This window comes from Alligator mississippiensis, chromosome 6, assembly GCF_030867095.1.
Source record: "Alligator mississippiensis isolate rAllMis1 chromosome 6, rAllMis1, whole genome shotgun sequence".
Classification (NCBI taxonomy): Eukaryota; Metazoa; Chordata; order Crocodylia; family Alligatoridae; genus Alligator; species Alligator mississippiensis.
The window spans coordinates 42,507,009-42,534,398 of NC_081829.1; the positions used below are offsets into that span (position 1 = coordinate 42,507,009).

General features: G+C 41.9%; 1 protein-coding gene and 1 long non-coding RNA gene across 2 annotated transcripts in view; one reads left to right on the forward strand and one right to left on the reverse strand.

Annotated features, from left to right (window-relative positions):
- Nucleotides 1–27,390, forward strand: part of GRID1 (glutamate ionotropic receptor delta type subunit 1) — a 1,166,358-nt gene that overhangs the window by 20,567 nt on the left and 1,118,401 nt on the right. The window lies entirely within an intron of this gene.
- LOC132251158 (uncharacterized) overlaps nt 14,107–27,390 on the reverse strand; it is a 47,463-nt gene continuing 34,179 nt past the window's right edge. Inside the window, exons 2-3 of the long non-coding RNA XR_009463029.1 lie at nt 17,344–17,546; nt 14,107–14,992 (exon numbers count right to left, since the gene is read on the reverse strand). This is a non-coding gene — a long non-coding RNA (uncharacterized LOC132251158). The remainder of the gene's footprint in view (nt 14,993–17,343; nt 17,547–27,390) is intronic.

Genomic DNA, 27,390 nt, shown 5'->3' on the forward strand with positions numbered 1-27,390 from the left:
TTTCTATGAAAGGAAATGTTTGTAAAACTAATGAATACTGGCTTTTGAAGAGGTGAATGAATCTCTTCTAGCTTACCGCTGGACATTGGGAAATAGTATTCATTTTCTGTTTGTTACTACATAGTATGTATAATATCTAAAGATGTAGAACAATATTTTCACTGATTGTCATGTATTCATGTTCCTTTTGACTATGAGAAAAGCTACATGAAACTAGTTGTTTTTTATGGGGTATATGAATCTCTCAAATTCCATTCATGTGAGGATGAACCCATACAGAATTTTGTTTTGGTTGCTTTCAGCCTTAAAGGGAAAATTGATTATAACCAATGGATTCTTTTTTTTTTTGTATTTGTTGAAACAAAATGACACAGTATTTTACTTGGTTTCCATCTGTAATCAGAAGTTGGAGAGGGGGAGAGTGGAGGTTCAGCAGTCCAAGTCTGAAGGTTCAGAAGACTTCATGGAAGCAGGCATAGGACAGGGAGGACTGTTTGTCCCTCATGTAGGGTGTTCTCTTTCCAGTTGCACCAAATATTTTTTAGTTTTGCTTATTGCTCAATCTTTGAGCCTGCATTTTCTGAAATACTTTAGTTACCATGGAAATGACAATGTTGGTGTAGATGGAGCTATATGACATCTATAGGAGCAGGAAAAAAACCTCAGTAATTTTGCAGTTTGTCTATCTGGGTTAGGTGGCTATACCCTGTGGAGCTGCATTTTCAAAGTGGCTGGAGAAGGCTGGGGGAAAATACCTGTTCAGCAAATGGATGATCATGCCAGTGATCACATGGAGAAGGCAGTTCCTTTACCAGGGGAAGGAGAGGGTGGTTCAGGAGGGGCCTAGCAGGCAGAGGAAAGGCATGGTGGAACAGAGCTCCATTATGCCTTGACCTTGGCTGTCTTGGATCTTTGCACAGGGTCCTGTGCAGCCTGATTTGCTCTGAGGATGAGCAGCTCTGAACTAGGGACTATGCAGGTACACTGAAATCCTGGCTTCATTGAAGACTATAGCAAAAACTCCCATTGGAGTTCCAATAAGGCCAGGGTAACACATCGGATGTTTCCATCTGTGATGCGCGTGAGTTGCCTGTGGTTTCTAAATACCATTATGTCCTATTTCACATAACTGTGTTTTTATATTTGGACAGCAATATTACACAAACTGCTTTTGTGTGGCTTTAAATTTCAGAATTCATTGTTGCTAAACTGATTTTAAAGAAGATGAGCAATCGTGGGAGCTATCAGAGAATGTTTTGGGAAGGAAAGAGAGAAGCTAGAGTGGTCTTTTAGTTGAGTAGTATCCTGAATGAACCACAATTTGGCACCCCATGATATACAGCGTGGCATCCTGCTGCCAGTGGGGGATTGGCTCCACACAGACACTCCCAAAATGACACGGGCAGAAATTTGAAGCTAAATAAAAGTCAGCCTTATTTAACCAGGATGTTAGAAGTATCTTTTGCTTCCCCAAAGTGATCCAGCAACAAAGCCCAACCTGATGGCACCACTGCTTCTCAAAATCATGGATATGATTGCAGCTTGCTTTTAAAAAACATAATTAAATAAAATAGGATCTAATGGCATTTAAAAACCACAAAGAGCTAACAGTCATCACAGATGGATACATTGAGGGTGGGATTTTTGTTATAGTTTTTAATGGGGCCAGAATTTCACCCTTCTCGTGGAGGTTATAGTGACCCAGCCCGAAGAGCTAAGGGGATTATTTCTGCTTTATATCTATTAAACCCTGTAATTTCAGTCCCCAAATGACTTATCAACTGGCCACATCTGGTTATCAGACATTTTTCTTGAAGTGGCTTGTTTCTCTGGGGAGGAGGATCTACCTCTAGGAGTCTATTGATGCTTCTGCCTTATTGTCAGTCACTCAATGCGGAATGTCACTTAAGTCAGCTTTGCTTTCTTATGGTGGTTTCATAGAAATCTGTAGGCATAGGCACCTTTGGCAAAGTGCTGAATTTTAGTATTTCATGGATGCACTAGGCACACACCTTCCTTTCTAGTTTTCTCTTAGTTTAGATGTTACTATCTGAGCATCGTTCCCATGGTGGACTCTTTATGTACATACATTTATGTTTGTGTATAAAGTAGTCACTGTTCTGTTTTTGGTTCTGACATCTCAACTCTTTTTTTGTACTCTCTCTTAATAGTGCTCTCTTCTCTTGCCCTGTAGCATGCTGTCTTCTCTCATCTGCTTCTGTTGAGCAGTCAGTGCAACAGCATTTACAAACATGCTCCTTTTATGACTTGCTAGATTATTTATATTTCCATTGCATTTTAATTATCATAATGACAACATCTGTTGCCACTAGTACGCAGATGTTTTTCAGAACACATCCCTAAGATTTGGAAGGTGTTACTGTACCTGAGCTAGAAAATGTAGAATGCTTTCCATTTTACTATTTGTAATAAAAGAAATAATATTTCAAGATGGGCAAGAAAAGTGGATTTGGAGAGCTTGCTGCCTTGCACTGGCTTGTATTGCAAAACTTTTAAGGAAAGAAATGGGACTTATCTATCCCAGGGGAACCCTTGGAGGACAAGAGATCCAAGGTTTAAGCCCTTGGGCTTTCATTGACAGAACACACTTTCTCTCCTGTGACTTAATTTTAGTTTTTGAAGGGGTATTTCTTTCTTTGACACCAAAAGGAAAGCGGGCACAAACAAACCCTCATGCACTAGTTCTAAATTTGCAAGGAAGGGGAACACTGCTTTCACTTTAAGGAGTTATAAGCTTTAAGAAAAATCTTGAGGATAGTCCTGGATGCAGAGGTCAGTTACAGTTCTTACAAGGTATGCTGGTAATATTGACAGAGTATATTTCATGCAAATTTAAATCAGATTTATCAATCTGCATTTTAAAAATATAAAGTATCACTAATTTTGACTTAGTAAAAATTATTGTTTTAGTTTTCTTTCCATTCTTCTTTCCAGATGATTTTTCATACTGGAATAATTTTGTCCATTTTTTCCCCTAACACTCTGCCTCCATTTATCAAATCAAGGAGGCAGGCTGCCAATTTCATGGGCAGATAGCAGGGCCAGCCACCATTTTTGCAGCTAAGGATAGCCAGGCCTCCCCATGCCTCTGGCCAATGGGCTTTTTGTCATGCAGCCCCATCCCTTGCTGCTGATTGGTTGAGAGGGCTGCCTGTTATATGGCCCTGCCCCATGCTGCTCATTGGTGGAAACTGATGGAGCCACATGACAGGCAGCCCTCTCAGCCAATCAGTGACTAAGGGAAGGGGCTCCCACTGGGAACCCAGCATTTTATTTTCAGTAAGGTTTGTTTTTCTCAGATTTCACGGACATTGCCTTATTTTCATGGACAATGCCTGATTTTGCGATTTCCATGCAATCACTAATTGAGTAGGTTTCTACTTATAGATTATTTAGTATCAGTCTTGGGAGTTATCCTTGTGATGAATCTGCACAATGTAATTGTGTATGCGTATTCCAGTCTCAGCTTCTGTAAGTATTTTGTTCATCAGTCACATCTCCTGTGGAGTCTGTGTTGCTCCTTACTTTAGCAGAGCTTTTATCTGAGCAGTGCATGTACTGATCAGTGCTTCAGTGAGACCTGCACATGGTTTGTTTTACCGTGCCCTAATGACAAGAAATAGCTTGAAAATTAGAGTGAAGATAAATATTTTTATACTATATAACCAGAAAAGAATACAAGCTGGATCAAGATCATATGCTCTACCTTAACTTCATGTGTGTCTACAAAAGAGAACGTGAACTCAATCATAAGTAACTTTTGTAAAGATCTGTTTTGCATGTTGGATATAAAGAAATTGTAAATGTTCCCAATACAGTTGAAAATGGGCTCTCTCATATACAGCATGATCCCATTCTTGCTTTTCATGAAAAGATTTTGACCAATCTACTCGCTGGCTAATGTGGCATTAGTAAAAGCTAATGTGTCTTGAGACTATACATGGATACAAATATAGGTGCTATTGATTACTACACCTGACAGTGCTATGACACAATCATTTTTTAATAAGAAATTCTCTGGATTCAGCTTTTTAAAATACAGGTGCTCCTAGATGGGTCAATAAAAAGTTGTGCCCAGTTCAGAAGGCTACCAATAAGTTTTCATCCAGAACAGGTATCAACATCTGTAAATAGTGGCCTGCATGAGGAAAGTATGTCCTGGCTTAAAAGCCTTTCCCTAAAAGGTTTTGAGCTTCAGTGTATAAAAAAAGAAGTCTGTAGTGCATTCATCTGAAATAATCCTGAGATTAAAGCTGAAGATGAGAGAGATTTTGCTGACAGCACTGGGCCACAAGGCATTCTTTTTCTTACTGAAATGCTGATAACATTGTTAATAATGTTCCAAAATGAATTGTATATTGAAGATTGACTTAAAAGTAGATATATTGATATAAGGAATGGACTATTTCCATTCTCTCCATCATCCTTTTCATTTGATAAGATCTCAGAGAGACCTTAAATTACTCCTTTTCATGTTAAAAAATCATCATATTGGGAAACTTGGCAAAGGTATTGGTTATCTTAGTATCAAGAAATGGAAATCAGTTTTTACAGATACTTGTTCTGCATTCACTTTCTGTCACCTCAACATTCACTGCTATCTTATGAGTTTGAATCTGGCTCAGGTCCCTGGTGACTGATGGATGTTATTTAAATATTCTTGGGCAGTCCATCTAATGGGAGGTGGCTGTCTCAGTCCGGTGGTCTGTGAAAAAGCAGAATTCCCTAAGGACAGAACATAAATATACTGACTCAAATTAACTTCTTCCTATTTATTTTCTTCAACTTGGCCTGACACATTATAGTTTCATTTGGTTGGGTGGTTTTCATAGTTGAAGATCTCTGTCATATCATTAGCCAATTACAAAGACTACAGAAATTGACTGCTACTTTGATATACAAGCAATTTTCTAAGTGCTGGTACTTTTAATGTCCAAAACCTTCACACTTGCTATTCTCACTTATGTGCTATAGGGTAATACAGTGTGAAGGGGGGGTGGGGAGTGCTTTGGTTATTCAGAGGTGGTAGAACTCCGTGAAATGAGCTGGACATGTGGATTCTGGAAGTCAGACCATTTTAAGCTCAGATGATGCTTTATTTGCTAAGCATAGCTGCACCATTGTCATAATGCAGACTAAAAATCTTTAATAGCTCTACTTCAATGCTTGTAAGCTAGTGAGTGATTATTTTATCTCCTGTTTATACCATTCATCAAAGCATTCTGTGTTGACAAGGTCTGGAATATTCTCAAGGGTTTTGCTGCTGTTAATGCAATGAACTACAATAGAGCCTATCCTGTTCTAACAGCATCTTTTGAGCCCTTGTTCTTTCATAGTCTAACTACATTTGCCCTAATTCATTGAATTTTAAGTGATGGTGATGTGTATATTCCTCCCCACATGATTCATTGAAATGATTGCAGCAAAATCCTTGAAGCTCTTGTTCTATATACTGTGCTTGAACGTTTAAGGGAAAATGACCCATAATAGCTGCCAGATGTTTTTCTGAAAATTCAGGCCATTTACTACTTAAAAATAATAATAATAAAAAACAAAAAAGTATTACTTGCTAGGCTTTTGATAAATTGGTAACGCATGGGAAATCTGAATAAAATATAAAATTAAATCACTGTGCATAATTGTGTGATTTTTGTTAATCTTCACTCATCTAATCTTTTACAAATGTTTTGGCAGCGTATAAAATTGTCAGAATTCTAATGACAAATATAAAAACACAACTTGCTTTCTTCCTATTCAGAAATGCTCAGCTAAAATTGTTTGCATTGGTAAATTCACTGATATCCTCTGGCTTGCTTTTCAGCTAAGATCCTAGAGCTTGTGTTGACTGGTTGCAGTAAACTATTTAAAATTGTTTGCATCTCATATATTTTTGGAAATCTCTCCTTTGCACGTAGAAAGATTCTCCAAATGTAACATGTATTACAACCTTTAGAAGATTGAATTCTGTAAATCCATGCTGAAGGCATTTGTAATACCTTCAGGGCTCAGGATTTGCTTTTAAGTTAGTCTGGTTCTATAGGAAACTGAACATTGGAGGAGGGCCACAGATTATTTTGCAAAAAACAAGCAAACAAAAAAGAAACCCCAAAACTGTAATGCATATTACATATGCCAGTTCATTGAAATGACACTTACCTTTCATTTGAAACTTCTTGTTGGTAACTTTTTGAAAAGTTACATCTTTCCATTTTAAAGCATATGCCTGTCATTTACTTGACTAATGGTATTCACATGCATAGTTGTTCAGAAATTGTGGGCTCAGTTTTACAAATGGTTAAACTGGTGGGGAAAATTAATTGCCAAGAAGCACATCTGGTAAAAAGGCTGATTGAAAGTCCATAGATTTCAGTTGAAGTAGAGTTGAACAAGTGTTGACCAGTTTGAGTATCGTACCCCCAAAACTCAGCTGCAGATAGTGTTGCCACTAAGGCAATCTGAAAGTAGGCCTTTTAATGCACAGAAATAAGCAACACATTTAATATTTGTTAGTTGGGTAAATAATTTGCAGCAATGTCTAATATAAATAGGTAATTAAGGATCCTTTATTATTTTAATCCTAAACAAATGTTTATTGCAGGACTGTGATGGAAGCAGAGTTGACACACATTAAATCCTAATAAGAAGTTTGTATTTGTAAACATTTGCTGCCCACTCTTTTTAAGTGTTTGAGAAATGATACTAAACTTGTTGTTTTGAAGACCACAACCCTGTCATATTCTAACTTCCCTCAACTTCCTTTGGAGGTAAGGGCATCTCCTCCTTCCAAGCGGGGGCTAAAACCTTGCAGAACTGGGACTAGTATCATCAGATTTTTTTCCCCCTAAGCCCATAACTGGTTCTTGCAGAGAAGTAATCAAGAGGTATCCACACCTGGCTAAGTACAGAGAGTCAAAAACCCTGAGGCTGAATTGATTTAGTCTTTGCAGGCTAGTCTAAACTGCAGAGATTGAACTGATGAGCACATGAACACACATTCACTTTTGATTCTGAAAATGCAGCCACATGACTGCAGTGGCTCAAGTCAGAAGCCAGGGGGCACCAGAGCATGGCACACCTGCCAGCCACTGCCAAAGGGAAGAGAGCCCTGGAAGACTTTTTTCCCCTCTCCTTCCTGGAATGGAGGGGGCGTGGCCAGGCCCCAGCCTGTGCTCTGCCTGGTGGGGGGAGGGGGGGAACAGCATTAAATTAATTAAAGCTTGAACAAGAATAGTACTTTCTCTGAAAAATTATGAATGGAAGAACTATAAATGCAGCCTGGACTGTGTGTTTGCTTACTTTTCCTGCTGGCCTGAGGTCTCTGGGATTTCCAGTTCACAATCACAGCAGCAGGACTCTCAGGGTTGCTTGTCACTTCCTCTTCCTGCTTTCAGGTGCCTCTGGGATTTGTAGTCCACAGTCCCAGCTAGCTCTAAGTTTTAGCAGAGCAGGGCAGCTCTGTACTTGAGGGAAGGTGAGTTGAATCCCCGTCTCTAGGCCCGCTACCCCAGCTGGGGTTTGCCTGGGGGTGGGGGGGGAGGGGAGTGAGCCACCCAGTGAGGCCAGTGAGCCAGCCCTTACTGCTCCAGCTAAGGAGCAGAGGGGTGGGGCCAGCCCTGCTCTCTGAAGCAAACAGCGTAGGCCAGCCCAAGGCTGAAAAGCATGCTGGGATGCTGGGGGACTCTGATTTAACTTAAACTAGGAAGGGGTCTGGGACAGAAATTTGACCTAAATCAGTTAATTCTGATACTACATCAATCATGTTTATCTTGAACCAGTTTTAACCATTTTCATTTTGAAACTGGTTTATGTGCACTAAGCTTCTGTTCTGTTACAGGTTTAAACCAGTTTCTGATCACTTAAACCGGTTTATGTGTAACTTCTGTTCCTGGCCCTTAAGTGAAGATGGCAGTAGAGTAGCAGCAGGCTGTTCCACACAGGACTCCTTTGGACCCCAGTGACAGCCAGATTATTGTGCCCTGTTTTCCTTACAGGTATTCTTAAACCTGTAACATAAAGGTTTATTAATTACAAAATGCCTGACTGAAATTAAATTTATTTGATCTGGATTTGTTAATCTAGCATGCAGATAATAGCATGCTTACAGTCTCTAGAGCAGTGGTTGTCAACCTTTTTTGGACTTCAAGCAGATCTCCATAACTTTTGTGAATTAAGTGGAACCCAGTTTCAAAAACGTATTTATGTATTACAGTAATTAAGTGGGGGTGGAGGACTGGCCAGGCAAGGATAAAGATGAGCCTGTGCTTATCTGTTTATCTCTTAACACCGTATGGTACCCTGGCTGAGAATCACTGCTCTAGGAAAAGAATTTTCCCCTAGGAATGAATATTTAGTCATCAGACAGCTATCATTATATACAGTGCTGTTAAGAACTTGCAGGAGACTGTACCTGATTAGGGCAGTTATGGTACCAGGTAGATGATAGAGCTCATCAAAAATCTATTTTAATCCTCCCCCCCCCCCAAAAAAAAAAAAACAAACCAAAAAACTGAAAAGTATAACTTTGGAGGACATTTCAATTATCTCCAAAATAGTGCAGGTTGTTTCACTTAGAAATTTCTTATTGCAAAAAATACTAATAGTTTTTCATACAAAATATATTTTTGAATTCAGATCCATTTATGGCAAGAGCAGACTTTGTGATAATTTTTTTTACTAGTTAAGTACCCAGATAGGTACAGTTTCTTCCAGATTCAGGTACTGTCAGTCAAAAGCAAGAGTTGCCACTCTGCCTTATGGTCTTGTATGTCCTTTGGGTTTGTATTATCTGTTGTAAAGGTTTCAAGATGGAACAACAATAAAATTGATCTTTTCATGGCTTCCTTTATCCATTGGGTGTCACTTGGGGCCCTTGGATAAATCATCAGCATTTCAAAGGAGTTGAAAGCAAATAGCAAATACTATTTAAAAGCTGCAGCAGGTTTTATATTTTACAAAATAAATAGGGAGGACATTCCATACTACATGTGCCAAAGCCCCTGCTTGTTTTTTGGGACCAGAACCTGGGTTGGGTTTGGGAAACTGTTTGCTGTTCCTCAAGTGTAAAGTTGCCTTCAAACAGGCTTGACCCGTGAGAAGTGATGTAAGCCTTTTCTTGGTAAATGGGGAATCATCAGAAGAAAAAGCAAAAGAGCAGTAGGCTGCGGTGTCTCTTGTTTCAGCAATTTCTGACTAAAAAAGTGGTCTCCGGCATAGGCTAAAGGAGCCTTAAGGAGTCACTGATTTAGGCCACTGGACTAGCCACCAGAAGTATCTCATAATTCATCTTTGCAGGTCCCTGTCAGGCAGCTGTACAATGCATGATTTAGTCATGGCAGAGGATTTGATCTCTTTCTTGAGCAGAACTGTTGATGAAATCAGAGCGAAACAGGAGTTTTGCCTAAGCAAAGACTACAAGATTTGAGACAAACAGTTGGTAGCCGGGGCTTTGATAAACTTAGTAATTCATGTTTTCTTACCTTCTATGTCCTGCATGTGTAATGGTTTTATTTTTCTGTAGACATGGAGGGCCCCCTCTGTTTACTGGTAATATATATCTCAGTGCCTATGCAGATAACTAGGCTGGTATTTGAAAGCTCTCATATGTTCCAAGAGAGGTTGGTTTAGAAATGGTGGTGTTTGTGGGGGGGAAAAAGGACTAATGGTGTTCACCATTAGATAGAAAATGCAAGTTAGAAAAAGTAAATCAGTTCTTCTTTGGAAAACCCTGTATTCTAATTCTGATTGCTGAAAGATAGTTTGGCTAGGCTAAAGTTCCTTTTATCATTAAAGTTTCTGCTGTCTGTTATCAGGTTGTGTGGTGTTCTGTTTTTTGATTTTTGTTTCAAATGTCAGTCTTCTGATGAAACTGCTCATTAAAGTTGTGTTTTGTCAATATTATGAGGTTCCTTCAAAGGAGTGTTCTTTTAGGAGTCTAGCAGTAAAATATCAAAATATATAGCCACCAGGGGGCATTGGAGTGTAGCTAAATGGCTTATTTGTCATCTCATGCCAGATTCAAGATTTTGTCAACCCCATTTTTGTTTCCCTTCAGGTCTTTGGGCCTTTAGTTCTAGTTCTGTTTGGAACTGGTGCTTAAAACTTTCAGACAGGCACACTGTATTCTAAGAGGTTTTTTTTAATGTGTCCTTTCATTAGAGCAGAGCAATGATTTCCACAACATATTTTGATAAAGGATTTATGTAACCAATTTTAATGCCATTACTTATTGGGAAATGGTTATTAATGAGCTAGTGCTGCAGTGCCAAATTCACTTCGGACCCTAAGCGGGGTCTGGACCTTGGGACTCCATGTGGGCTAGATTCAGCCTGGATTTACAGGTGTGGCCACTGTAGTAGTAGTGGTAGGTTCAGGGGCAGGGGTCCAGTCATGACAGTGGGTCTAGGATTTGGGGTCCAGCAGTGGCAGGGGTCCAGGACTAAAGTGAGGGTTTGGGGGTGGCTGCAGCAGTGAACTAAGCTTGGCCGTCATCAATAGGGCTGAAGGGCCCTGAATTTTGCAACATGCCCCCCAAAGTCTGGTAGCCCAAAAATAGCCCAGTGTGCTGGATGAAGAGGCTTCATAGGCCAAATGCAGCCCATGGTGGGGGTCTGCTATAGTCCACTAGACCAGGAGGAAGTGGTGGATGAGTCTTTCTTCAAACAGCCAGTCGAAGTTTCCCAATCACAGGCCCTGGTTCTCATGGGAGACTTCAATCATCCTGACATCTGCTGGGAGGCAATACAGCAGTGCGCAGGGCAACCCAAGAAGTTTTTGGAAAGTGTAGGGGACAACTTCCTGGTGCAAGTGGTGGAGTGGTCAACTAGGGGCTATGCTCTTCTTGACCTGCTGTTCACAAACAGGGAAGAATTGGTGGGGATTGTATTAGTGGATGGCAACTTGGGCAGCAGTGATCGCAAGATGATTGAGTTCAGGATCCTGAGGAAAGGAAGGATGGAGAGCAGCAGAGTAAGGACCTTGGACTTCAGAAAAGCAGACTTTGACTTGCTTGAGGAACTCATGGGCAGGATCCCTTGGGAAGCCAGTCTGTGGGGGAGAGCAGTCCAGGAGAGGTGGCTGTACTTCAGAGGTACTTAACTGAGAGTGCAGGAACAAACCATTCCGATATGCAGGAAGACTAGCAAGTATGGCAGAAGTCCAGCTTGGCTTAGCAGGGAATGCTTTAGTAAACTAAATCACAAAAAGGAAACATAAGAAGTGGAAATTTGGACAAATAACTTGGACAAATATGTTTGGGCATGCAGAGATGAAGTCAGGAAGGCCAAAGTGCAATTGGAGTTGCAGCTAGCAAGGGACGTGAAGGGTAACAAGAAGGGCTTCTACAACTATGTTGGTAGTGAGAGGAAGAGCACAAAGTGTGGGTCCCTTACTGAATGGGGGAAACAACCTAGGGACAGAGGATGCAGAAAAGGCTGAAGTGCTCAGTGCCTTTTTTGCCTCAGTCTTCACAGGCAAGGTCAGCTCCCAAACTATTGCACTGGGCAGCACAGTTTGGGGAGGAGGTGGGCAGCCCTCAGCGGTGAAGGAACAGGTTAGGGACTAGTTAGAAAAGCTGGACATGTACAAGCCCATGGAGCTGGATGGGATGCACCTGAGGGTGCTGAAGGAGTTGGCTGATGGGATTGCAGAGCCATTGGCCATCATCTTGGAAAACTCAGGGCGATCAGAAGAGGCCCCAGATGATTAGAAAAAGGCAAACAGCGTCCATATTTAAGAAAAGGGAAAAAGGAGGATCCAGGGAACTACTGACCAGTCAGCCTCGCCTCAATCCCTGGAAAAATCATGGAGTAGATCCTCAAGGAATCTATTTCTAAACACTTGGAGGAGAAAAAGGTGAACAGTCCACATGGATTCACCAGGGGCAAATCGTGCCTGACCAACCTGATTACGTTCTATGATGTGTGATGACTGGCTGTGTGGATGCGAGGAGACCAGTGGATATGGTATACCTTGATTTTTAGCAAGGCTTTTGATACTGTTTCCCACAACATACTTCCTTAGCTTGCCTGCGAGAATGGGCTGGATGAATGGACTATAAGGTGGATAGAAAACTGGCTGGAGCATAGGGGTCAGAGAGTAGACAACCAGTATCAAGTGGAGTACCCTGGGGGTTAGGCCTGGGGCCAGTTTTGTTCAAAGTTTTCATCAACGACCTGGAAGATGGCATAGAGTGCAGCCTTGGCAAGTTCGCAGATGACACAAAGATGTGGGGAGTAGTAAATTCACTGGAGGGTAGGGCTAGGATTCACAGTAACCTAGCCAAACTGGAGGATTGGGCCAAAAGAAATGTCATGAGGTTCAACAAGGACAAGTGCAAAGTCGTGCACTTAGGATGGAGCAATCCCATGCACAAGTACAGGTTGGGGGTTGACTGGTTTGGCAGCAGCTTTGGAGAAAAGGACCTTGGGGTTACAGTGGACAATAAACTGAATATGAGCCAGCAGTGTGCCCTTGTGAAGAAAGCTAATGGCATACTCGGCTGCATTGATACGCGTGTTGTCAGTAGGTCAAGGGAAGTGACTATTCCTCTCTATTCAGCACTGGTGAGGCCACATCTGGAGTTCTGTGTTCAGTACTGTGCCCCCTGCCCCCCCAGCTCCGTGTCAGGCCACATGCCATCCTCCCCTTCCCCTGAGGTCCCTTCCAACCCTAACTTTTTATGATTCTGTGTTTGACACCCCCGATCTAGAGTAATGCTCCATTAATACCTGAAAATGTGCCATTAATACCTGAATCCTTTCTTTCTAGGAACTTGTATGATTGATGGGATGATTCCATACTCCAGCATATATCTCTTTTAATACATCTGTATTTGTTCAGATTCTAATAAAGTACTGTTTTGATACTTAACTATATACAAGTCATACCCTGCTAAAAAGGAAGAGCCTTTCAGTATAGTGGTATAAGAGAAAGCAGTGTCTTTATGAATAATATGTTCCTATTGCTATTTGTTCTGCCAAACGATTCAGCTGTGCTTCCTACAATTAATTATGATAAGACCATTAGTGATGGTAATGTTGGCTTTCATACTGAGAGTTACCAAAGTGGTAAAAAATTCTATTAGATAGATTCTCCCCTTAGAAGACAGTCTTCCATTAGAGGGGCAGCTGTCTTCTGGACTTTTAAAGATCTAGGAAATCTGCAGAAGGTCTATACTAGGTAGGGATTGCTTCCTGTTAAAATCAGCACATTTAATTCTTGTAAGAAAAGCACATTTTAAGAGACAGTACCATGGCTTATGGGTTCCAAATGTAATTTTGTCTTGCCACAGCAAAGTTCCACTGAGTTTATTTTTTTCTTATTCTTAAGATCTGATGCATCTTTCCTACCCCACTTTGAAAACATCTGTAAAATAAGGACTTCAGCAGACAGCATATCCCATTAGCAATAACACATTCTGTATTAGTATTTTCCTGGCTATCACGGGCCTTTTTTGTCAAATATATGTATGTTCTGCTATCACATCACTATGTCTGCTGCTCTTTTTCTATACTTTTATGATTGATAAATATATGTAAATACTCTGCTTTCTGAACTTAGAGTTTTGAGTACACAGTGGATATTGCAAAAACAAATGACCACTATGGGGGAAGAATTTGGGGTCCTGTCTTCAGGGTGGTATGCCTCCCTCCCCAGCAGTGAATAAGTGCTAGTAGCTGGGAAGCAAGGGACAGATGTAGTGAAGAAACTATAAAGTGCATGGACACATGCACCTACATAGCCAATATTGATGATAGTACTTCTAATAAAGTACTAGGGATAGTTTTTGTACATATTTGAAGAGGCAGCTTGTTTGCTTCTGGGTTTGTTTGTTTTTTTAAATGTTTTGAACTATTTCCAACCATCAATAGATTCTTTCTTTTCCCCCTAGAAACAGGAGTTTTGGTCTGGGGTTTGGGTCTTGTTGTTTTTTTTTGTTTTTTTTTTTCTGTCTTACCTTTCTGAGTCTTGTGCGGGCCGGGAGCGATCCGGGGCCCTTTTGTGCATGCGAGCTGTGGCCAGCAGCCCGGGCACGCGGGGTCGGAGAAAACAGGCAATGCGCTAGAATTAGTCACGGATGCGTAGTGGTTGATTTAAAGATTTGTTTACTTACACCGAAGATGGTCGTGGTGTAGGCTGGACAGTTTTCCAGGCACAGCTCTGATTAAATCCTCGTTTGAGGACTACGACAAGCTTGGGTCTCTCCCACGGAGTGGTTGAGGCTCCGTGGATCCTTTTGCGCGCAGGGAAAGGGATACATCGAGGATTGCGAATGGCGACGGGGAGAGGCTAGAGGCTGATCAGACCTCTGTTGCCTGCTTGAAATGCGCTGGGTCCAGTAGGCTCCGCAGTGCTTAGAGATCTTCACACAGTGTGAAGATCCCTCCTCCTGGTGTTCGTGGAGTCCTCCAACTTGGGCGGAAACCACTCAAGCTTTTTATACGGCTAGCAAGCCAATCACTAGCCGCCACGTGTGCATAATTTAGAACTAGCCAATAATGTGGCTCGAATTCTAATACAAATGGCGGGAATTCTTTGCAACGAGCATTTCTCAGATGCAGAAAGAAATGTACACTGCAAAGAAAGCTACAAATTTGTCAGGAAAATAATTTAGCAGTGCCAAAGCACACACAAAACAAAAATCACAACTTTGGGTTGTGACATCCCCCCTTGCTGAAGGCACAGCTAAATTATGCTGTACACTTGTCATTCAAGTGATCTAGAGCTTTGTCATGAGTCGTCAAATGGATAAACAAACAAACAAACAAACATAAAATTTGCTGTCCTGGGATTGAGTTACATAATAATCAACATAAACACATAATCAGATTCACAACAAAACTGTACGATCAGGGTTTCAGTGGGTGTTATGGCGAAGTCTTACGTCAGGCCCTCACTTCTTCCGATGATGTTATCCTTCTCAGGGCTTCTCTTCACCATGCACTCTGAATTCCGGATCTGTAAACAAAAAACTCTAAAAAAAAAAAATAGGTTAACACATCTCAACATGTTTACAAAGTTTCCATGGAACTTTACTATAGTACAAGTGTTCACCACCCTAAACTACCCTCTCTTGTACACTCAACTAGATGAAATTGTTGAGGAGCCATCGTCTAGCTCTTCTAGATAACGGAAACCTAACTCATAGGCCAATTGCCATTGACCTGCGTCCCCTAAAATCCGAAGTTGCCGCTTATTGAGTCCAGAACGCTGTAGGAGAAATCCAAACATGTATCGCTCTTCTGGTGTTCTCTATGGCAATGATGGAAGATCGGATTCATGATGTCTTGTGCCTTGAATCTCGGTTGGGTGTCGACGGTCCCGATCAATAGATAATCTTGGCTCCATCAGGATACGCAGTCGTGACAATTGACGAAGGAGAGGCCAGTTAGTCATGCTTAAACTTCATGGACATGAGTTCCAGCCATGAGACTATAGCCTCGTCAGACTCCATTTCAGATTCTTTGTATAGCTGTTGTAATTTCATCCAAGCACGAATACGACTCGTGACGACATCTCGCTTATCAGTTACTTGGTCTATCGCGGCTGTAGGATAAGCTGCTTTTTCGGGAGTTGATGTTGTTATAGGCTGAACTGCTGCTGCGGGAGTCACTGCTGCTGTTACTGCTTCAGGCAGGAGGGGCGGATGCACTCCTCCACTTGACTCTCTCTTTCGTCGGCAGGAAGGCGTGGTCGGCAGAGGCGTCGCCGCGTCGCTAGGGGGGGTTGCCGGAGATGACGCTGCGTCAATGGGCGGAGTTGCTGACCGAACTCTCGCGGGTTCCTCCGAAGCTCCACCCTTCTTTTCCGGTTCTTCCACGCGGTCTCCCTCTTGCTCGGCGCCATCTTGGGCTGGCGTTTCAGGATCCCTTTTCTCAGCCGCTTCTTTGACCGCCTGAACAGCCATACGCAGCTGGGCCTTTAAACTTAAATTCTTATTCATTAAATCAGCAATTGTATGGAAAGTTGCACTTAATTCTCCCCCCTTGTCATACCGCGGGGCCACCCTCTCATCTGCGGCGCTTTCCTCCATCTCCAGATCTTCGCGGAGCTTGGATGGAAGCTCGCGACCCCTTAATCTAGACACCATGAGGGGAGGGAACCGGCCGATCGGCACCAGCTCTTCACTCTCCCAAGCATATCGTAGGCATCGAGCACACTCCCGGGTGAGGGTAGGGTTTGCTGCGCCCGCCGGATTGACTCTGGCGAGGGACACAGTATCGAGGGGCCTGAACAGGACCCGCTCGTTGCTCATTATACACCCGAACGCCGCAGGGAGCAAATACACTTCTCTCTCTCGGGGCTCCGTCTTCAGAAGCTCCCTCTTCTCCCTTCAGCAAAAGGCGTCCGCTGATAAATCTCTCACCCGTTCCGCCCGCCTGGTGGTAAGCGATATGCGCCTCCAGTTCCTCAAAACTTTTCACTTGGCGTTTTTCACCGCGCCAAGGGCAGTTCTCAACCAATTCTAGCTCTAGCATGTTCTCTCCTGATCCCATCCTCGTTGCCATGTGTGGGCCGGGAGCGATCCGGGGCCCTTTTGTGCGCACGAGCTGTGGCCAGCAGCCCAGGCACGCGGGGTTGGGGAAAACAGGCGACACGCTAGAATTAGTCACGGACGCGTAGTGGTTGATTTAAAGATTGTTTACTTACACCGAAGATGGTCGCGGTGTAGGCTGGACAGTTTTCCAGGCACAGCTCCGATTAAATCCTCGTTTGAGGACTACGACAAGCTTGGGTCTCTCCCACAGAGTGGTTGAGGCTCCGTGGATCCTTTTGCGCGCAGGGAAAGGGATATGTCGAGGATTGCGAACAGTGACGGGGAGAGGCTAGAGGCTGTTGCCTGCTTGAAATGCGCTGGGTCCGGTAGGCTCCGCAGCGCTTGGAGATCTTCACACAGTGTGAAGATCCCTCCTCCTGGTGTTCGTGGACTCCTTCAACTTGGGCGGAAACCACTCAAGCTTTTTATACGGCTAGCAAGCCAATCACTAGCCGCCACGTGTGCATAATTTAGAACTAGCCAATAATGTGGCTCGAATTCTAATACAAATGGCGGGAATTCTTTGCAACGAGCATTTCTCAGATGCAAAAAGAAATGCACACTGCAAAGAAAGCTACAAATTTGTTGGGAAAATAATTTAGCAGTGCCAAAGCACACACAAAACAAAAATCACAACTTTGGGTTGTGACAAGTCTGATCATTATTTTTTGAGACCAGACTAATAGTTGCCCTTGAAAGAGTTCATGGGTATGGGCTCAAAAAAATCACACAACTATATAATAGATAGTCATATCTAGATAGATTACTTAAAGATTTCAGTTACTTACTTACTTACTTGAGGAAGGAAAGTCTTTTTGCAGCATGGAAGAAAGGGAAACTGCCAACTTTGTGATGCAGTTTTTGGGGGTTTGTTCACATCTGCTGTTGGGATGCTTTAAGGAGGGCACCTGTTCTTTGCTCAGTCTGGGCATTCCAATGCTGTTCATTTATGCTGTTCATACTTCTGTGGTATACTTCTGATGAGCAGCTACTGAGAAAATTGCAAACAGCAACATGAGTGTGTGAACTTAAAGTGTTTGCATTCTTCAGACCCTTCAAGGCCCTCCTACCTGAGATAATTTTTCCCAAGGAACCCATGATATTACCTATCAAGAACTTAATGATTGATGCCTCTGTGTGTTTGTTCCATCGCGTTGTGAAATGTAGTTGAAAGAGAAGGACAGCAAGTTCCTCTCATCCCTACCTGATTATTAAGAATGGTGAAATCTTAGGAGCCCACCACCTGGGAAAAATGGAGGAGTTTGCTTAGATCAAGATTCAAACTCAAAAAATATTGTTCCTTTTTATATAACTGCTGTTTGTTTACTGTGAGAGAGACTAAAGGGTCCCGTATCAAGACAGATGTAGATGGAACACTGAAAAGCAAAGCAATACTTTTACTCATTTATTTAATATGTTTTTGTCATTTTAACAGTGTCATTTTATTACTGTCTACATACTTTTAAGGAGACAGACAAATATGTAAATACATTGATTGTTCAGAATGGTTACAATTTTCAGACTTATCACAGAATTTAAATAATTCAGTCTTTATTCAAAATATGCAGTATGGACAGTTGCTTCCCAGTAAATCTGCATTATTTTAAATGGAAATATTTTAGTTCTGTTAGAAAAAGTTTGATCTATACAGGTGCAGATAATGTCATGATTGTTTTGCAGCTGTAAATGTCACACTTCTTTCTTACCTGTTTCCGAGGGTCATTGAGAAGATTGCATACTAAGTGCTTGTAGAATACTTAGTCAGCATCGAAATACCTCACAATTAAATAGTACTTTCAATTGTTCTTAAGCATTTATGAAGACAAATCATATTTTCATTTCAGGGACTTCCAGTGCCTTTTTTCTTTCCACCCATGTTAGATTCTTATCTAACGTGACTTCTTATCTAGACTTCTTAGTCAAGCAGTGGTGTCATAGGTGTGTCCCATTTAAAAAATGAAAAAGGTTACAGTCCTAGGAATGGATAGGCACGTGTCTTTTAGATGCAATCAGGGACTTATCAACAGGATTCTCAGGAGCTAGCTGGAAAAACCTCCCACTTATTGAGTCTCTGTGATTCTTTGTCTAACGCTTCCTCTCTTTCCTTACTTAACTTTCTGTGCTTTTCTCACTGGCTGTGTATCATTTCTCTTTCATCAAATCTTGAATGTGAAAAGGTATTTATAGTACCTGACTTAGCAGGCTTCATGCTGGTTAGGGAGCAAGAATTACTTCAATTTTTTGTTTCCTTTCTTTTTTTGGTTGTATTTATACTTGATGTGTTCTTTTAAAAAATACACGTGGGAGAAATATAAGCAGGGTCAGTAACAGTAAGATCATAGTGTTTAGAAGCATAATTATGTCTTAAAAAGAGGTAATACCTGTCATTTTAGCTTTCCTATTAATCTTCCTCCTGTTCACCTTTTGACACTTACCTTTCCTTTTCTTTTCCAGTGTTCAACGATTAGATTTAGATTATCTTTGTTAGTTGGAAAGCTCACATTGCCAGAGAAAGCAGGCTCTCGGGTGGATGGTATTTCTATGCTACAAACAAGTGTGTTAGCTATCCTGTAAATCTCTTTGTGGGTGGAGGCTCTTGCCATTTGATTAAAACCAGTCTTTTTCCAATCCACCAGGCTTTTGAAATTCTCCTCTTTCTATCTTGCCTCCCTCCCCACACTTTCTACTGAAGTCCCTCTCTCTAGCTTGAAAGGATTTACGCCTGCTTACACTCTGTGGCCTTCAGTATCTATGTTGATGACCCCTCCCCATCCCCCTGCCTCACACCACAAAGATATTAAGACTATACAGTTTCAGTTTACTTTTTGGCTTGATCTTGTAGTACATATATTTGATAGCTGCCTGAATGCATTTCTAACATTCTCAGTTCTTGAGTTTATCTCCCTTCAGATTTAATTATGTTCTGCAACTCTGCTGACTTAGGATGCAAATGTATTTATTTGTATTATGTTGTTGTTGTTCTTTTGCAAATGTTGCCCCATTTAATTTCCTTCCACTTCTCTTTGTGTGAACAACAGCTGCTTCCTGTCACCTATTCACTCTGTATTTGGTAAATCACTACTTCTCAGCCTTTCTGGGTTGAAGCTTCTTTCTTGGAATAGTGATGCCTGCCTTCCTAGTCTGTCCTAACCTGATTTCTTTTTCCTTCAACTCATTGTATCACGCAGGGCTGTTCTATGCAGTTCAAATGGTTTATCTCTGTATCCTACCCCTTGATTCTGCCTTTTTGGTTACTTACTATTAATTTCCTGCTTTTATTTTCTGTTCTGCGTTCCTATCTCTTCTCTTCCCTTACGCCTACTGCTGCTCAAAGTCCTCCCCCCCACTTCAGCATTTTTTCCTTCATCTCCCATCACTGCCACTTATGAAGCTACATGATCTGTAATTTCCCTAACACAGGTGGGCAAAATACGGCCCAGGGGTTGGATTTGACCTGCCAATTGATTGTATTTGGCCTGTGGTTGCTCCCATGGCACTCCATATAGGGCTGTGCCCTGCCCACTCCACTTGGGGCAGCCTGTGCTGCATGCCTGCTGGAGGCCTCAGCCCTGAGCAGTACACACAGCTTCCTGGTAGCTGCCTGGGTACTGTTCAGTTACCCCTGTCTTCAGCAGCTCCTTATCCTCCTCCTGCTCCAGCTGTGCTGCTTCAGGCAGTTGGTAGCATGGGTAGTGGTGGTGACTGTAGGACACATGCTGGGCACCACATACTCAGCCAGTTAGGGGAGGGAGCTGCAGCCAGGTGGCTCCCGCACCAGCCTGAGGAGCTCCAGCTCCCAATTACCTCCAGCTTCCAATCACCCAGAGTGGCATAGCAGGGGCAGGAGGAAGAGGAACCTGGAGGTGAGGGGAACCAAGCAGTACTCAGGTTGTTGTAGCAGCAGCAGCAGTCCCACTGGGAAGCTTTGTGTGTGTAGCCTGGGTAGTCCCTCTCCGAGGGAATTATTGGCAGGGCAGTGTGCTGCAGAGGGACACAACAGTCCAGCAGCCACCTCCATCCCCTGTAGAGTCAGGCCCAGTCAATCAATTACTTAACTATATGCAAATTTATTATTACAACAAAACCATTAAAGGGTAAGGACGTAAATTGTGTGTGTGTGTATACGGTAAATTATCCTCTTGGAATACTGACATGGAATTAAATTAATTTTCCTAAGCCAGAAATGTATTCATTGAATAACTGGTTTAAACAGGGTAATTTTTGGCAAATACTGAGCCAGTGCCAGTATTGTGGACTCAGAATTTGTTAATCTGTACAGATCTATTGTCTCCAAAAAATGTCACTTGAGAAGGACAAGGAAGTTAATAGAGATAGCATTTATCTTAAGCATCATCAGCCTTGTGACAGTCTCTTCCTTTTGAAAGTGCTTAAATACAGAACACTATATTGCTATGCCTGAGATGAACAACAGTTTCCTGCCATTTTAGCCTATGTTGGTGAAGTGGAACATAACATTGCATTTCAGCATTGTTCTTTGTTGTATCTCCTTTTTTTCTTCTTTTTTTTCCTTTATGGTATTTATTGGAGTTATGCAGGTTTCATAGGCCATGATAGACAGCCTGCTATAAAAACTAGGCTTGATGCATATGAAGTACAGTTTAAATTGACCTGAGGAATATTTCCTCGCTTCTGGGTACATGTGAACCTACAGTTTGCAGACTTTGGATGAAGTATTGCAGTGTTAAGAGCTGTGCCTTTCTTGGCCTTAGTAGATCAGAGCAGGCACAAAGGACTTTATGGCTGCAGATTAGGGGCTTGAGTCTGGCCTGAGGCCTTGCAGCCAGTATTGCCAGGATTAATTAACGAGTGTACTGTTCATTTTACAAAATCTGGAGTGCAACATGCCCATTTCTGTGCATGGAGTTCCCAATATGCAAGATACAAGAGTGATATACTTTAACTCCAATTCTTCAGTTATGGAGGGAGGGAGATATGGAGTGTTAATCTATACAAGGATTCACTCACTGGAGATTCTCTTACTATCATTTCAGGCTGCTTTTCCATGATGAGGATTTGCATCATGGAAAAGAGGTAAATACCATCTTCTGTAGATTGGGAGATATGTAGGGACCCATGAGAAATGCATAGTTTTTGGGCAAAGGCATTGTGTTCTTATAGCTATTTTAAAGCTCCCTTTCCTGGCAGATAAGCTCCTTACAACTGAGGGGGGAAAAAAGTTCTGTGTTTGTTTTGCTTTAGAGGAGGATTTTCTACCCCCTACCTATAGTGTCATAGTTGGTAGGGTCGGAAGGGACCTGAGGAGATCATCTAGTCTGACCCCCTGCCGTGGCTGGGGTACTGGGGTCAAACGACCCCGGCCAGATGTTCGTCCAGCTTTTTAAACACCCCCAGGGTAGGAGCCAGCACCACTTCTTTTGGAAGTTGGTTCCAGGTCCTAGCCGCCCTGACAGTGAAATAACGCCTTCTAATGTCTAGCCTGAAACTACCCTCTGCTAGCTTGTGTCTGTTGTTTCTTATAACTCCCGGGATTGCTTGGGGGAACAGGGACTCTCCCAATGCCTGCTGGTCCCCCTGGACTAGTTTGTACTGTCACTAGATCCCCTCTTGGCCTTCTCTTTTGGAGGCTGAACAGGTTTGGGTCCCTCAGCCTCTGCTTGTAGGGCCTGCCCTGCTGCCCCCTCATCATGTGGGTGGCCCTCCTTTGGACCCTCTCCATATTGGCCACATCCCTCCTGAAGTGCAGCGCCCAGAACTGGACGCAGTACCCCAGCTGTGGCCTGACCAGTGTCGCATAGAGGGTGAGGATCACCTCCTTGGACCTGCTTGAGATGCATCTGTGGATGCACAACAAGGTATGGTTGGCCTTCCTGACCGCGTCCCCACTTTGTCAGCCCATGTTCATTGTGGCATCAATGATGACTCCAAGATCCTTTTCTGTCTCAACACTGGCGAGAAGGGAGTTCCCCAGCCTGTAGGTGTGCTGCTGGTTCTTCCTCCCCAGATGCAGTACCCTGCACTTGTCAGTGTTGAACCCCATCCTTTTCTCTTCGGCCCACCCCTGTCACCTGTCTAGATCTGCTTGCAGCCTGTTCCTTCCTACTAGCATACCCACTTTACCCCACATCTTAGTGTCATCTGTGAATTTGAACAGGGTGCTTTCTACCCCCTCGCCTAGGTCAGTGATGAAGATGTTGAATAGTGTGGGCCTGAGGACCGAGCCCTGGGGAACCCCACTGCCCACATCCCTCCAGGTCGAATAAGACCCATCCAGCACCACCCTCTGGGTGTGGCCCTCCAGCCAGTTAGTGACCCATCTGACCGTGTAGGCATGATGAGGACCTGTCTTCATGGTAGCTGTGGGTAACACAACTGTAGCTGTTTGGTCATGATATATTGCTTCTGCTTCTTAGAGGGAGGTTAAAAATCTGTTGACTTCTGAAAGGAGCTGAAATACTGTTTGGATCCAAGACTAGCTATTGTGATGCTTGTGGTTAACTTTAGTCCCAAGGCAGTGCATACACAGCGTTGATGCGTTTTAACACCTGCACGTGTAGATGCCGGCCTATTCTCGCTTACTGCGCAGTAACTTTAAGCCAGTGTAAATGCACGTGTAGACACACACAGTGAAACTTTACTTGGAGTTGCATACAAATAGGGAAAAACAGCCCCTGAGTCGCCCAGGTACTCTGCAGCCAGCATCTCCTTTCTGGTCTAGTGGATGGAAAGCTTTGCCAAGATCAGGAAAATATTGACCAGAATATTCTGGGGGTTTGTGGAACTACAGATGTGATGCTCTGGGTTCAGGGAGAAACCAAAACCATCAGCATGGGAAACATTCTCCTACTGGCCATTTGGAGTAATTGCAGTCACTTGCAAACAGGAACAGGAAGAGAAATTGGAACAAGATTCCTGGTTCAGGTTGTAGGAAGCTTGAAGGCAAACACGTATGCAGGAAGTCATCATAGTGGCACAGGTTGTAAGTGCTCAGGAGTCAGGACTGTCCTGAGGTCCATTGTACTTGCTGTGGGGAGGAGGGGCTACCTGCCCCCTCCACATGATCTGGCAGTCTGGCCTGTAAAGCTCCTGGGAAGGACTGGACTCTGGAATCTTCTTTGTGTTCTGGAATTTTCTAGCTCTCTGGAACAGAACTGAAGTTGACTGGTTAAATTAAATACAAAAGATACTTTGAGATTATGGAGAGTTGGGGAAAGCCAAAATAATTTGTTTGGATTTTTTTTTAGCAGATATATACATGGAGAGGCTGTTAAAACTCAGTGCGAGTTCTGTTCTGAGGGTATGACTTGAAGATAGAGCGGAGAAACACTTTTTCAGTTCTTGTGATAGGTGTCCAGCTGCTGTCAAAGATATATTGTAGTCAAAGAGCAAGGAAAGCTCTTATAGCCTTATATACTTATATAAGGTGTCCAGCCTTATAAAAAGATATATATTGTAGTCAAAGGGCAAACTGGTTTGAATCTCTTGCCCCCTCTCCCCCCCTTTCTCCTACTTAAACTTCACCATCTTTATAAGGTACAGAGTCTTTCAATGAAGATGCGAGGGATAGTGAAAGCAAAGCTAGTTTTATTTCTATATAGTCTAATAATAATTTTGCTACTTCCAAAGGAGGTGGTGCTCTCCCCTACCTTGGGAGTCTTTAAGAGAAGGCTGGATAGGCAACCTGGGGAAGGGGGGGTCATCTGACCCCGGCACTCTTTCCTGCCTAGGCAGGGGATTAGACTTAATGATCTGTTGAGGTCCCTTCTGATGCTAGCATCTATGAATTTAGTACTGAAGCTCATGAATGGATTCATAAACTTCAGTACCAAGAATTCCTACTCATGGAAAGTCTTCAAATATTCATCATTGCTATTCAGAGACTTTTTTTTGGATCAAAGGTCTGGCAACTAGAAAAATGAATTCTATCATATGTTCGCTGGAGATATTTATGATGGTAATACACCATTCCATATAGTTGAAAATCCTTATAGGCTGTAAATTTTTCAAAAATTGCATTCTATTTACAAAGTCCTGAGTAGGAAATGGTTTGTAGAAAGTCTTTCGAAACAGAAGATGTAAAAAAGTGTTTTGATGTTCTTAGTGCAAAAGCTCCTCCTGTGTCCCTAGTGTCTGATGCACAGAACAGCATTCAAAATGATGGCGCCATTAATTTCATGGTAACACCTTCAGAACCAAAGTTTTACCAATACCAGGACACAACCAAGCATCATCACACAACCTGATAGATTTCTGATAAATTTAAAAATATCGTCAATTAATTTGGTCCACAAAAGGTTACTTTGGTTGCAGGTGACAATGTTGCTAATATGAAAGCTGCTTGTGCTTTATTGATAAAGGAGTATCTATACCTTCTGTGTTATAGGTGTGCTACTCATGTGATTCAGCTCTTCATTTATGATGTTGAATATTTGACAACCTGTGCATCACATGTATCAAAACTGAAAAGCATTGTCATGTTTTTTAAAGAAAGGTACCAGTAGCCATATTTCAGTGTCTCTTAGATCTCATTAAAAGTGTTCAAATATGCAAGAAAGTCCTTCAGTCAGTTGTCAATGAAGGAGTGGCTGGGTGTTGTCTCCATATAAGCTATGCTGACATTCTTGATGATAACATCTTTTGACCAAGAAACTCAAAATTTATTTTAATGCTTGATCCTGTTGCTCAGTTCATTCAGAATATGGAAAAGGATGCTACAAATGAATGCTAAGAATGAATCTCTGATCATTAGGAAACCTTAGTTACAAGAATACTGAACAAAGTCCACTTACAAAAGCCAAAGAGAAAAAAAAAAAAGACAATGTAATAGCATGAGAGAAAAAAAGTGATCCCTCCTGCACATAATGCTGCCTGTCTCCTTGATGTATATTTCTAGGGCCATGACCTTTCAGATGATGAATATGATTCAGCTTGCAGCCTTATAGTAGCTGAAGCAAATTGTAAAAGATTTAAAAGAAACAAGAAGTTTTGTTGGAGGCAGCAAATTCTAAAGCAAGCAGCAGCTCATTTAGTCATAGAACAATGTGAAGTGCAACCCCTACAGTAGTTGCTACAAAACAGCTTGCTCCTTTATCACACTTAAAAGGGTTTTGTCCTCCTTACAGTCTAGCTGCAGTGGTAGAAATACTTTTAACACTTTCATGCAATACTGTGTATACAGAACAAAACTGGTAAGTTTGGGGAATCATGCAGAATTGAACTGATGACTCCCATTGCTGGGGAGCTGGTGACTGTATATTACTATTTAAGAACTTCTTTACTTTTCATTCCATCCAGGAAGAACACACACCAACTGCTGAAACTTCCTTAGCCTGACAAAGGGTTTTTGAACCCGAAAGCTTGCTTAATAATTATTTTACAACTATTTGGGTTGGTCTAATAAAAGATATCAGATTCACCCAAGGAACCTTGTCTGCTTATGTCCTTAGACCAACACAGCTATAACCTACACCCCTATATTACTATTTAACATTAGAAAAGAAAACAGAAGATGAAGAGTTAACTCTATTCAGATGAAGAGGATTAATCTACTGATGATGATGCAATGTAAAACACTTAAATAATTGGCCTTCTGCCTTCTTAGTACACCTGCATTTGAAAACTGACAGAATTTTCAGTGTGCATGTTTATTTTTGTTTATAGTCTTTTTAAATTTTAATTCTGTAACTGTTTGGGCTGATCCTGGGTTCTTAGAACAAAAACCAAGGAGAAAAGCATGAACTCTTTAGTCTTGAATATTGTTCACATTTATACTTGGGTAATGTTGTTAGTTATAAGAATTAATTAAATTTTTTTAGAATTGTATTTCACAATAACAGTTAACTTTTCTGTAATTAACAAGTATCAAACCCATTGAAGGTAAAGTCTGTCTTTTATTGTTCTAATGAATTATGCTTAAAATACTTGAGGGTTATCTGACCATATTTATCTGGTCAGGTGAGCAAATATTTTTTGACCAGTTAAATACCCAACCCTATTTTCATGGATTTGGTCCTAGCTACCTGTGTGTTCACCTATTCTTTTATGACCCTGCATCTGCTAATATTCCACTCAGAAAATGGACTAACAGAAACTTGGGAGGTGGATTAAGGAATTTACAAAATAGGTTTGACACTTGTTAGGATAAGAGATAGTAGTAATCACCTAGAAATAACGGTTTCATCTGTAAACCCAAACTTTTTTTCTTAAAAAAAGAAAAAAAACCAGTATAAGCAGTAATTTGCTCCTGCCAAATGAACTAAATTGTTCTGACTTCTGGTTGAACAAAATGTTTCTTGTTGAACAATATGACACACAGAAAATCTGTGGGTTTGGTTAAACCTGAAGAGAATTTTTCCACCCAGTTTTTTCACTCAGCTCTACTGTTAATGCCAAAACTAATAATGGATAATGAAGTACAAGTTAATGGATCATACCAGTATGCTTATTCACAGAAGCCACATGTGAGAGAGAAGCAGAGAGAGAGAGGGTTTACCATCACAATTTAGTCTGTCCATTTGCTGTCAGAAATAAAGGTTCCGTTCATATAGTCATAACTGTGCCATCTTAAACATGCTTTTTCTGCTGCTTTCATTGGAACTGCCAACAGTAGTTGCTACAGATAAACCATGATGAAGTGACCAACAGAATTAAACCTTTTGCATTTCATACCTATTAAAAGTTGGCTGGATTTGTATTGCTAGAAAGTTGTCCTTTGTCACAGTCTTAACTAAAGTTCAACTCCTGAGACCTGTTTAACCATCATGTAATGGGAGCTATAATGATGGAGAATAGCTCTCCCCTATTCCTTTTCTAGAAGTAGTTTTCAGAAGGGTCTTTCTCTGCAGACAGAGTGCGGT